The 11,168-nt window shown below is 47.0% G+C and overlaps 1 long non-coding RNA gene across 1 annotated transcript; it reads left to right on the forward strand.

Moving 5' to 3' along the window:
* The first annotated feature begins 5,606 nt into the window (after positions 1-5,606).
* LOC144248367 (uncharacterized) lies at positions 5,607-10,370 on the forward strand. Its single transcript, XR_013341699.1, has 2 exons — positions 5,607-6,223; positions 7,708-10,370. It is a non-coding gene; the product is annotated as an uncharacterized LOC144248367 (long non-coding RNA).
* The last annotated feature ends 798 nt before the right edge of the window (positions 10,371-11,168 follow it).

The following is an 11,168-nucleotide window of genomic DNA, read 5'->3' on the forward strand; positions in this document are numbered from 1 at the left end:
AGCAGCAGTTGCCCTGGTAGAAACAAGGACGCCTAAGATGAAAGCAGAGCACCCTGCAGATAGGGACAGGAATGGAGGAACCTCACAACCCACAGGGGAGCCAGAGGTTGCAATCATCACCAAGTCCCTGATGTATGAAAGTGTCTGTAATCTGCACAAAGACATTGTGTGACAAGGGTGTGAGGCTTATACTACCTGGTTACTATGAGTCTGGGACCTTATGGGTACAGGTGTGCAGCTGGATGGTGGTGAGACAAGGAACTTGGGACCCCTGACCCAGGACTCAGGTATGAATCAGATTTTTGTAAGGGAGCCAGGATCCCTTTCTCTCTGGGAGCAGCTTTTAATGAGTGTAAGAGAGAGGCTTGTCCACAGGGAGAAAATGCAGGAGCACCATCATAGAATGCGCTGGAAGACCCTCGAGGAAGGGATCCAACAGCTGAGGGAAGTGGCAGTATTTGAGGTACTCTTTGGGAGGGATGGACAACATAATAATGACCCCGACAAGGTCAGGTGCACAGGGCAAATGCTGTGGAGTCTAGCAAATCTTGGGCCATCTCAGTACACCACTTTCATTGCAACAATCAATGCTGACACTAAACAAGAGACAGTGGGCTCTGTTGCCAACAAACTCAGGAATTATGAGAGTATGATTAATGGCCCAATGCAGGCTCATATCTCAGTTGTGATTAATAAGTTCAAAGAGGATATGAGGGAGGAGATGAGGAAAGTTAATGCAGCACCCGTGAGAGTCTCAGGCCCCAAAGTCAGAGCCTAACATTCCCAAGCTAGAGAGAGAGGGTACACCCCAAGGGCTAATCTGTCGTTCTTCCTGTGTGACCATGGGGAAGACATGGGGAGGTGGGATGGGAAACACACTTCTGTCCTGGCTACACGTGTCTGTCAACTCAAGGAGGGAAACTCTAACCGGGGGAGTTCCACCAAAGTGAAGGTAGCCTCAACCTCCCATGACCAAGCTTTTAGGTACAATCTGTCAGATCCCCTTGAAGGGACCTCTAGTATGTATGCCCAGGAAAGAAATAATAACCAGTGTTAGAGGGACCCTGTATCTAGCCAGGGAGAAGCATGGGAAAAATGGATCTTCTGGACAGTGTAGATCCGATGGCCTGGCACATCAGAGCCACAAAAATATGATGCTTTAGTTGATAGTGGTGCACAGTGTACTCTCATACCATCAGGACATGTTGGGGCATAGCCTATTTCCATTGCTGGTGTGACAGGGGGATCGCAGCAATTGACCCTGGTGGAAGCCTAGGTCAGCCTGACTTGGAAGGAGTGGAAAAAACATCCTATAGTGACTGGCCCAGATGCTCCATGTATTTTAAGCATAGACTTCCTCCGGAACAGCTATTACAAAGACACAAAGGGACTCAGGCGGGTTTTAGAATAGCTGTTGTAGAAGCAGAGGACATTAAGCAATTAAACACCTTGCCTGGACTGTCAGAAAACCTGTCTGCAGTAGGACTCCTAAGGGTGGAAGAGCAGCGCGTGTCAATTGCGACCTCAACAGTGCACCGCCGGCAGTATCGGATGGATCGAGATGCTGTGATCCCCATCCACAGAATGATTTGTGAGCTGGAGAGCCAAGGGTTGGTCAGCAAAACCCACTCACCCTTCAACAGCCCCATCTGGTCTGTGTGCAAATCTGACAGAGAATGGAGATTGACTGTAGACTATCGTGGCTTAAATGAAGTGACTCCACCACTGAGCGCTGCTGTACCAGATATGCTGGAATTCCAGTACGAGCTGGAGTCCAAGGCAGCAAAGTGGTATGCCACTACTAATAATGCTAATGTGTTTTTCTCCATTCCTCAGGCAGCAGAATGCAGGCCTCAGTTCGCTTTCACCTGGAGGGGCATGCAGTACACCTGGAACTGACTGCCCCAGGGGTGGAAACACAACCCCACTATCTGCCATGAACTGATCCAGACTGCACTAGAAAAGGGTGAGGCTCCAGAACACCTGCAATACATCAATGATATCATTGTGTGGGGGAGCACAGTGGCAGAAGTGTTTGAGAGAGGCAAGAGGATCATCCAGATACTGCTAGAAGCTGGCTTTGCCATCAAGAAGAGCCGAATCAAGGGACCTGCCTGAGAGATCCAGTTCCTGGGAGTGAAATGGCAAGACGGACAGCGCCAGATTCCCACTGAGGTCATCAACAAGATCACAGCTATGTCCCCACCAACCAGCAAAAAGGAAACACAAGTTTTCCTAGGTGCCATAGGTTTTTGGAGAATGCACATTCCTGAGTATAGATAGATTGTGAGCCCTCTTTATCTGGTTACCCGAAAGAAGAATGATTTCCACTGGGGCCATGAGCAGCAACAAGCATTCACCCAGATCAAGCAGGAGATCGCTCATGCTGTAGCCCTTGGCCCAGTCAGGACAGGACCAGAGGTCAAGAATGTGCTCTACTCTGCAGCTGGGAACAATGGTTTGTCCTGGAGCCTTTGGCAGAAGGCTCAGAAGGTGAGACTCAAGGACAACCATTGGGATTCTGGAGCCAAAGTTACAGAGGGTCTGAAGCCAACTACACCCTAACAGAGAACGAAATCTTGGCTCCCTACAAAGGAGTTCAAGCCGCCTCAGAGGTGATTTGCATGGAAGCACAACTCCTCCTGGTACCCTGACTACTGGTGCTGTGGTGGATGTTCAGAGGAAAGGTTCCTACTACCTACTGTGCCACTGATGCCACATGGAGCAAATGGATTGCCCTCATCACTCAGCGTGCCTGTATTGGAAACCTGAATCACCCTGGGATTTTGGAGATAATTATGAACTGGCCAGAAGGTGAAAATTTTGGTCTCACTGATGACTAGGAGCAGGTACAAGCGACAAGGTCTGAAGGGCTGAAGAAGCTCCACCATATAACCAACTACCAGCAGAGGAAACTCACTGAGGTCTTTTCACTGACGGCTCCCGTCGCATCATAGGGATGAACCAGAAGTGGAAAGAAGCCATATGGAGCCCCACACAACAGGTTGCACAAGCTACCAAAGAAGAAGGTGGATTTAGCCAACTCACTGAACTCAAGGCCGTTCAGCTGCCCCTGGACATTGCTGAAAGAGAGAAGTGGCCAAAGCTCTACCTTTATACTGATTTGTGGATGGTAGGCTTAGAAGGTGGAGAAAGGCCAACAGGCAATGTAGAGGAAAACCAATTTGAGCTACTGATATATGGAAAGACATTGCCTCTCGGGTGGAGAAACTAACATTGAAGGTCCGTCATGTAGATTGCCCATGTCCCCAAAAGTCGGAGCACTGAATGAAGAGCACCGAAACAATGAGCAGGTAGATCAGGCAGCAAGAATAGAGGTGTCAAAGATAAACTTAGATTGGCACCATAACGTGGAGTTGTTCCTGGCTCAAGGGGCTCATGATGCCTCAGGTCATCAAGGCAGAGATTCCAACTAGGAGTGGGCACAAGACCGAGGGGTGGATCTAACCATGGACAGTATTTCTCAGGATATCCATGACTGTAAGATGTGTGCTGCCATCAAATAGGCCAAGCAGGTAAAGCCCCTATGGTATGGTGGGCAGTGGTCCAAGTACAAGTATGGGGAGGCCTGGCAGATTGACTACCTCACACTGCCTCAGACACACCAAGGCAAGCGTTACGTGCTGACCATGGTGGAAGCCACCACTGGATGGCTGGAGACCTACGCTGTGCCTCATGCCACTGCCCGGAACACCATCTTATGCCTGGAAAAGCAAGTCTTGTGGAGACATGGCACACCTGAGAAAACTGAGTCTGACAAGGACACCCATTTCAAGAACGGCCTTATCAACACCTGGGCCAGAGAACATGGTATTGAATGGATATATCATATTCTCTATCATGCTCCAGCTGCCAGCAAAGTTGAATGGTGCAACGGACTCCTTAAGACTACCCTAAAGGCACTTGGTGGGGGAACATTTAGTGTGGGAACTCAAAATGTTTCTCAAACATTTTTAGAGGTTCCAGGCCGTAGTCAGGCGCAGTCTAGACCCCAGCAAGCAGCTGGATTTAGCTGTAATTTCGAGTTTAAACCGTGGAATGAATTACCAACTTTGTAGGTAAAACAAGCAGTCACAAAGTGCTAAATAATATAGTAAATGTAGTCACAAAGTAGAGAGAAATATTTTTTAGTAGTGTACAGGAGGGTTTTAGTGCATGTACAGGGGGGTTTTTACTTTGTACATGGGGGTCAAAAGTTCTAAGATGGAGGAAAGTGGGCTAAACCCATCCTTCTTCTTTCTTCTTTCTTACCTCCATGTTCTTAGTGATGTTAGCACTCACAGATTGGTTTAAAATAGAAAAACACTTAGTAACGTAGGTAATAGGTATTGGGAAATAATTGTAAACATGTTATACGTAATATATCTTATAAAAAATACCAGCAGCCCTAAGCGGGGAGAGAAAAAAAGAAGACACCAGACAGTCAGGGTGTCAGGAATGTGTGCCTCTCTGCCTGGGCCACTGACCAAAGGGCCGCAGCCCGAGAACTTAATCTGTTAGATAACTAGCAATAAAACATCTTAAAACCAAACAAGAAGAGACTGCAGAGTTTTCCTTTGGGAACACGGATTAGAAGAGAAGCTCTACCACCACATGAGAAGCCCAGCCAAACCCAGAGTTCTCACAATTTAGAAACTGGGAAATGAACCTGGCAAAAGCAACCTGGATGGTCAACACCCGAGGGTCCATCAATCGAGCTGGTCCTGCCCAGTCAGAACCTTTGCACACAGTAGATGGAGATGAAGTCCCTGTGGTACATATGAAAGGTATTTTAGGAAAAACTGTTTGGATTAATCCCACCTCAGGCAAAAACAAACCCATCCATGGGATTGTTTTTGCTCAAGAACCTGGTTACACTTGGTGGGTAATACAGAAAGATGGGGAAACCCATTGTGTGCCACAAGGAAACCTGGTCTTAAGTGAGAACTAGGCATAAGATTTCATTGTGATGCACATAGAAATGCAGAATAAGGGGTGTATAATGTCCTGGCTTGTAAGATAAGCATGTATTCTATTTGCCATCTGTTAGAGGTTGGGCAGTTTTCTTATCTCTTCTAAGAACAATGTCTCTCTTCAGGGAGGTATCTTCTGTTAATGGACCATTAAATGACTCACTGCATGACTGGTAAAGTTGCATCATCCCATTGTGAGATGTTTAAGGATGCAAGCATCGTTACCTGCATAAAATCAGCACTTTTTTGGGGCACCAGAGCAGCCTCTTTGCTGTATTCCCAGAGGAGCAGCTTTCTTCTCTCTGGATTCCCAGAGGAAGACCAGGCCCAACTACTCTGTTCCTAACATGCTGGCATGGTAGTGTGGAGGAAGGGTTTTAGAAAGGCCTTGGGAATGGGAAACTCAGAAAAAGATACATTTATGTATGCCCCCTTGTTTTGGGAAAGTTTCACTTCAGCATTTTTCTGTAAACCTCCTTCTCCCCACCCCTGAGCAGTTCCCATTGGACCTGGCCCCTGGGGTGGTTCTGATGTGCCCAGGCTGGACACTGTCTGTATTGTTTAGACCTTATCTCTTAATTTTGCTGTATAAAACTGTATCTGGGCAATAGCCCAGGGCCTTTGGTCCCTGAAACCATTCAGGCAATACAATCTCTCTGGACTGCATACCATTGACCTCTCTTCGTCTCTTTATCTCGATCCATTGTGGCAACCGAGGTGCACTGCTGCTCAGACTGTGCTAACCCAGACGCTGCCTGGTAAACCCAGTGCAGTGGGACCGCAGCAAACCCTGGTCCCCGGAGGGGACAGCTAGCCAGAGGGGTCCTGGGGGGCCAGGGAGGGACAGGGGACAGCTGCAAGTGACCTCCGAAAGCTGCAAGTGACGCAGCAACATAAGGGCTTTGCACCAGTTCGAGCGGGCAAGCCCCGGCCACTGCGGTCAGTTCGCCGGTTAAGAGCTTTTCCGGACGCTTTGCGGTCAGTGTCGCTGCGAGCGACAGAGCGGTGAGCGGTGCGAAAAATCGCCACACAGGCTGTCAGCTCCGCGGGGAGAAGCTCTCGGATCATGCTGGTGGTGGGGCACTCGCCCTTCCACGCAGCTCGGCAGGACTGCCGCCCCAGAGACAGAGACACCGATTTCTGTTCGGCGTGGTTTTCGCGGATGTGGATGGCACCTTCCTAACACCCGGAAGACTGTCTGCAGGAGTCGGGAACTGTTTCTGCAGTGTGTTGTCTAAAGAACAGCAGTGGTAAGTCTCGGTACTGGCAGGGAGGGGTCCAGCCAGGAGACTGGAGGTAGGCTCCCGTGCTCCCACGGAGGGACACGCCAGCACGCAGGTGTGGTAGGGGTCTCTGTCATGGCTTTAGAACTTTGGGGTTTTTTGCTGCAGTAACTGGGTGAGATTTTGCTGTGCAGCCAGCAATGGGTGTTATGCTGACTACACAGCAGAAAGAGATTTTTAAACAAGTTCAGGAACCCCTGCAAAACTTCCTAAGAGCCTTGTGAAACAGTTTGTCAAATGGGTAACAGTAAGTTTTTCGGAGGTAACAGAGCAAGAAGTGAAAGAAAGACAATTTTGGAAGCGTGTGGATGCAGTGTTGAGTGAGAGACAAAGGCAGGAGATCCTTCAGTGAAAGAAGGTTTTATGAGAATCTTTTTGTTTGTTTATGACTTTATGAAAGAAAGTACAGACACTCAGGATGTGTGGGGAACAAAAAAATGTTCAGTTGTGTCCCCTGTGACCCCCTGCATCCCGTGCTTTGAAAAAACTAACCGTGCAGATGTAGATTCAGTTCCTAACCCTTCTCCATCTCCTGATTTCGCTCCCGCAGCTCAAAATCCATGCTTTGCACACCCCACCCCCCTCAGGCAGCCACCACAAGATGGAGGTGGCCACACAACATTCCCTTCTCTCTCCCAGAATTCCTTGCTCCCCGTGCCAGCCCAGAACACACCCCCAGCCCTCGTATTCTTCCCTTTGCCAATGCCCCAATCCCTACCCCTACTCCCTTGTGGCGGTTCAGCCCACAGTCCAGCCCACGGTCCAGCCCACAGTCCAGCCCACAGTCCAGTCCACAGTCCAGCCAACAGTCCAGCCCTCAGCTCCTCCCCTCGCAGTTGCATCACCACCCCCTGCTCCCGTCCCGCTCCAAACGGCCCCGCCACACAAGCCGACCCCTCTCTCACTCCTGGTTCCCTTGGCAACGGCAGTTCCCAGACTGTCAGCATGGGGAAACAGAAACCAGTCAGAGACACCGACCCTCCGTTCCTGTGATTCCAGTGATTTATAATGCCAGAGGACAAACCCCTAGATGGGAGCCCCTTTCATATGACAGTACCAGGGAACTCTGCAAAACAAAGTGTGAGTTTGGAGAAAGGAGTGAACTTTTTAAGAGCATTTTAAAAGCTACTCTAGGCTCCAAAACATTGGTCCCTGCTGATTTGAGACATCTTTTTAGTTGTTTGCTCCCTCAGTCTGAGTTTAGATCGTGGGAAAGAACTTGGAAAAGGCTTATAGGAGATCTCCTTCCAGAGATTTTTCAGAGTCCAACCCATTCCACAGATATAGAGATGAGGAAATCACTTTAGAACATCTAGTGGGTGAGGGTGAACTGAGCCAAGCTGAGAAGCAAGCAGCAGGTATTCCCAGAGCAATGCTAGGCCTGTCCAGGGATGCAGCAGAATGTGCATTTTTTAACATACCTTCTAAAGAACCTGTCATTTCTTATACAGCTTTAAAGCAGTCTGTTACAGAGCCATTCATGGATTTTGTTGATCGAGTGTGAGCTTCGGTGGAGAAAAGGGTGCAAAATCCAGAGCTCCAAGACCAACTTACATTAGAACTTGTCACCAAAAATGCAAATGAAGCCTGTCAGCAAGTCATCCTGGCCCTACCAGCATCACCTCCACCCACACTCGATCAGCTCATTGAAGAGTGCATGAGGAAAGCTACACTAATGACAGAAGACTTGGTGTTAAAACCACAGGAAAGGGTGGTTTCTTCAGCAGTAGCAACCCCAAGGACTCCGGGGTCTGCAGGACCTCCTCCTTCACAAGAGGGGAAAGTGGGAGGGGGAGGAATATTTTTCCTTTATACTGGCAGAGCAAATTGTAGCTTTTTAGAGTTAGTTTACCTTGTTGTATGATTTTATCTTTCTTTCAGACTAGCAGAATGTCAATATCCACATTCCTGCTCATCATTTTGTTCCAGAAAATGGCCATCTACCTGTCCACAGTGGATGAGTGGATTGTTCCACAGCCCAAGAAAAATGTGTGGGTCACACTCACCCAAGCCTTGCAACAAGATCACATGTGTTTGTCTACTGGCTCAGCAGAAAATTTGATGTGCACATGTTTAGTAGGAGTTACAAGTAAGGGGGATGAGTTCCCAATCGGTCTAGTCCGTTTGCAAAATCAGGAGAATGAAAATAAAACACCTGAGGAGTGGGCAGAGTTCTACAGGCACCGAGGAGTCATAGAACAAGTTAAAGCACCAGTGCAAAACTCCCTCATTTTGTGGCAAAGATGGGTCCCACATTTGCCCACTGCCGAGGGGGAGCCCCAGGAATTAGAACTCCTAGGCTCTGCAAAAGCTGAATATTGCATTCAATTTGATTTTTCCCCAATCAAAGAAGTAAAACTAAATGAGCAAATCAAACAGTACAAGGTAGAATTCAGGGCGGGTCAATGGTGCACAGCTGTCTATAAGCTGAGATTTGCATCCACCACTGATTTCCGTCCGCACAAGCTGGACAAGGGAGTGTTTCTTATCTGTGGGGACAGAGCATACCCAGGAATCCCCTCTTGTCTTATCGGAGGTCCATGCACTTTTGGGCATCTGACTCTTGCTTCCCCCAACATGACCCAAATGCCAATTGGGCAAGAAAAAGGTGAGACAAAAATTACTAAGTGAAGTGCAAGTCAATTTGATGAACATTGTGATTCAGAAATTTACCATTGGGCAAAATCCAAAAGAGTTGCCGTCTCGGTGTTTTTACCATGGGTTGTGGAAGCCAAAGCATTGAGTGCATTAGGCAATCTAGAATGCTGGGTGACAAAGCAGGCAAATTTAACATCAGCAGCCCTGAGTGACCTCCTAGAAGACGAGGAAATAACCAGAAAAGCTACCCTCCAGAATAGGGCAGCTATTGATTTCCTGCTGTTGGCACATGATCATAGATGTAAAGAGTTTGATGGGTTGTGTTGTTTTGATCTGTCATCTAATGGTCATTGTGTCCACTTGTCCATTCAGGAAATGAGAAGCCTCATTGGGAGTGTGAAGCAGGAAAATGAGGATTGGTTTAAAAATCTATTCAAAGACTGGAACCTTTCTGGGTGGGCAGTGTCTCTTTTAAAAGACATCTTTTACTTTCTAGTTGCACTGTTTTTAGTTCTGTTAGCATTCGGAATTCTTAAGGGTATCATCTCCAAGGTCAACACCTCAAAGCCGAAGGCTTCTGCACTGGTTTTCATCGCTGCTGCCGTCACAGAAGGCGATTGGTGGGAAGACGACAAGCAGAATGACACCACAGCTTATAAGCCACAGTTTTACCTTCTCCCAAGGCAACATTCATCTTATTAAGTAAAGAAGAGGGAGATGTTGCTATCATGCTGGCATGGTAGTGTGGAGGAAGGGTTTTAGAAAGGCCTTGGGAATGGGAAACTCAGAAAAAGATACATTTATGTATGCCCCCTTGTTTTGGGAAAGTTTCACTTCAGCATTTTTCTGTAAACCTCCTTCTCCCCACCCCTGAGCAGTTCCCATTGGACCTGACCCCTGGGGTGGTTCTGATGTGCCCAGGCTGGACACTGTCTGTATTGTTTAGACCTTATCTCTTAATTTTGCTGTATAAAACTGTATCTGGGCAGTAGCCCAGGGCCTTTGGTCCCTGAAACCATTCAGGCAATACAATTTCTCTGGACTGCATACCACTGACCTCACTTCATCTCTTTATCTCGATCCCCTGCGGCAACTGAGGCACGCTGCCGCTCGGACTGTGCTAACCCAGCCGCTGCCTGGTAAGCCCAGTGCAGTGGGACCGCAGCAAACCCCGGTCCCTGGAGGGGACAGCTAGCTGGAGGGGTCCCGGGCGGCCGGGGAGGGACAGGGGACAGCTGCAAGTGACCTCTGAAAGCCGCACTACTCCATCACCAGACCTTCAGAGAAAACTATACCCTTCTACCGATCACCACTTTGGCAGCATTTCAACTGCCACTCCAGGAGGAACACCCACCATCTAACTGGATTACTACCAACTACTACTACAACTACTACTTGACTCCTCAGGATGTCCGATTTCTGACTCTATCACTAGTTTTGTTTGTACTAATTACATTTTAAAAAAATATTTTTATTTAGTTTTTCTCCCAGTAAAGAACTGTTATTCCCATTCCCATATCTTTGCCTGAGAGTCTTTTAATTTTGAAATTGTGGTAATTTGGAGGGAGGGGGGGGTTACCTTTTCCATTTCACAGGAAGCTTTTGCCTTCCTTCACAGACTCCTGTATTTTCAAACTAAGACACACATAAAAGTTGTGGTCTTTCATGAGGAAATGTTAAACCTTTAAAATTGCATTTTGAACTAAATAGGAGAGAAAACTGAATACAAAATCCACTAATTCTCTCCCCAGTGAAACACTGGCATTTTTCTGGAAGATACGCATAACCAAAAAAAAGTTACTAAGGTTTTCAGTGAAAAATAATACCTTAATTCAATGGCATAATAGCTGATAAATGACAGGTATGTAGAACACTAAGAATACTTTGTGTTTTTACTGAGAATTACAAAGCTAATTTAAGACTATCCCAAATAAGGGAATGAGCTAATACATTAACTTTAGTGATTGTTTCCTTACTGATAGTATGGGATATGGTTTTGTCAGACAAATGCCAGAGGGTCAGCAGAAAAAAGTCTTAAACACTTTTATATCAGTCTATTTTTCAGTCCGCTCACCTTCTACACAGGAAAACTTCACATGCTTCCCCATTTTAACTTCAATGGAGTAGTTATATTGAGGTATAGCCAAGTATAAATATACATATGAAGTGTGTATACATGTTTAGAGATATAAACATGAAATATGTATAGACAAGAGCTAAAGAGAACAAATATAATGTTTTTTGGTGTAATGTGATTTTGCCAGAGTGAGAATGCTTAAAACACAATTCCATGTAACTGTTAGCATCTATATGA

The sequence above is a fragment of the Lonchura striata genome, chromosome Z, assembly GCF_046129695.1.
Source record: "Lonchura striata isolate bLonStr1 chromosome Z, bLonStr1.mat, whole genome shotgun sequence".
In the NCBI taxonomy this organism is placed as follows: Eukaryota; Metazoa; Chordata; class Aves; order Passeriformes; family Estrildidae; genus Lonchura; species Lonchura striata.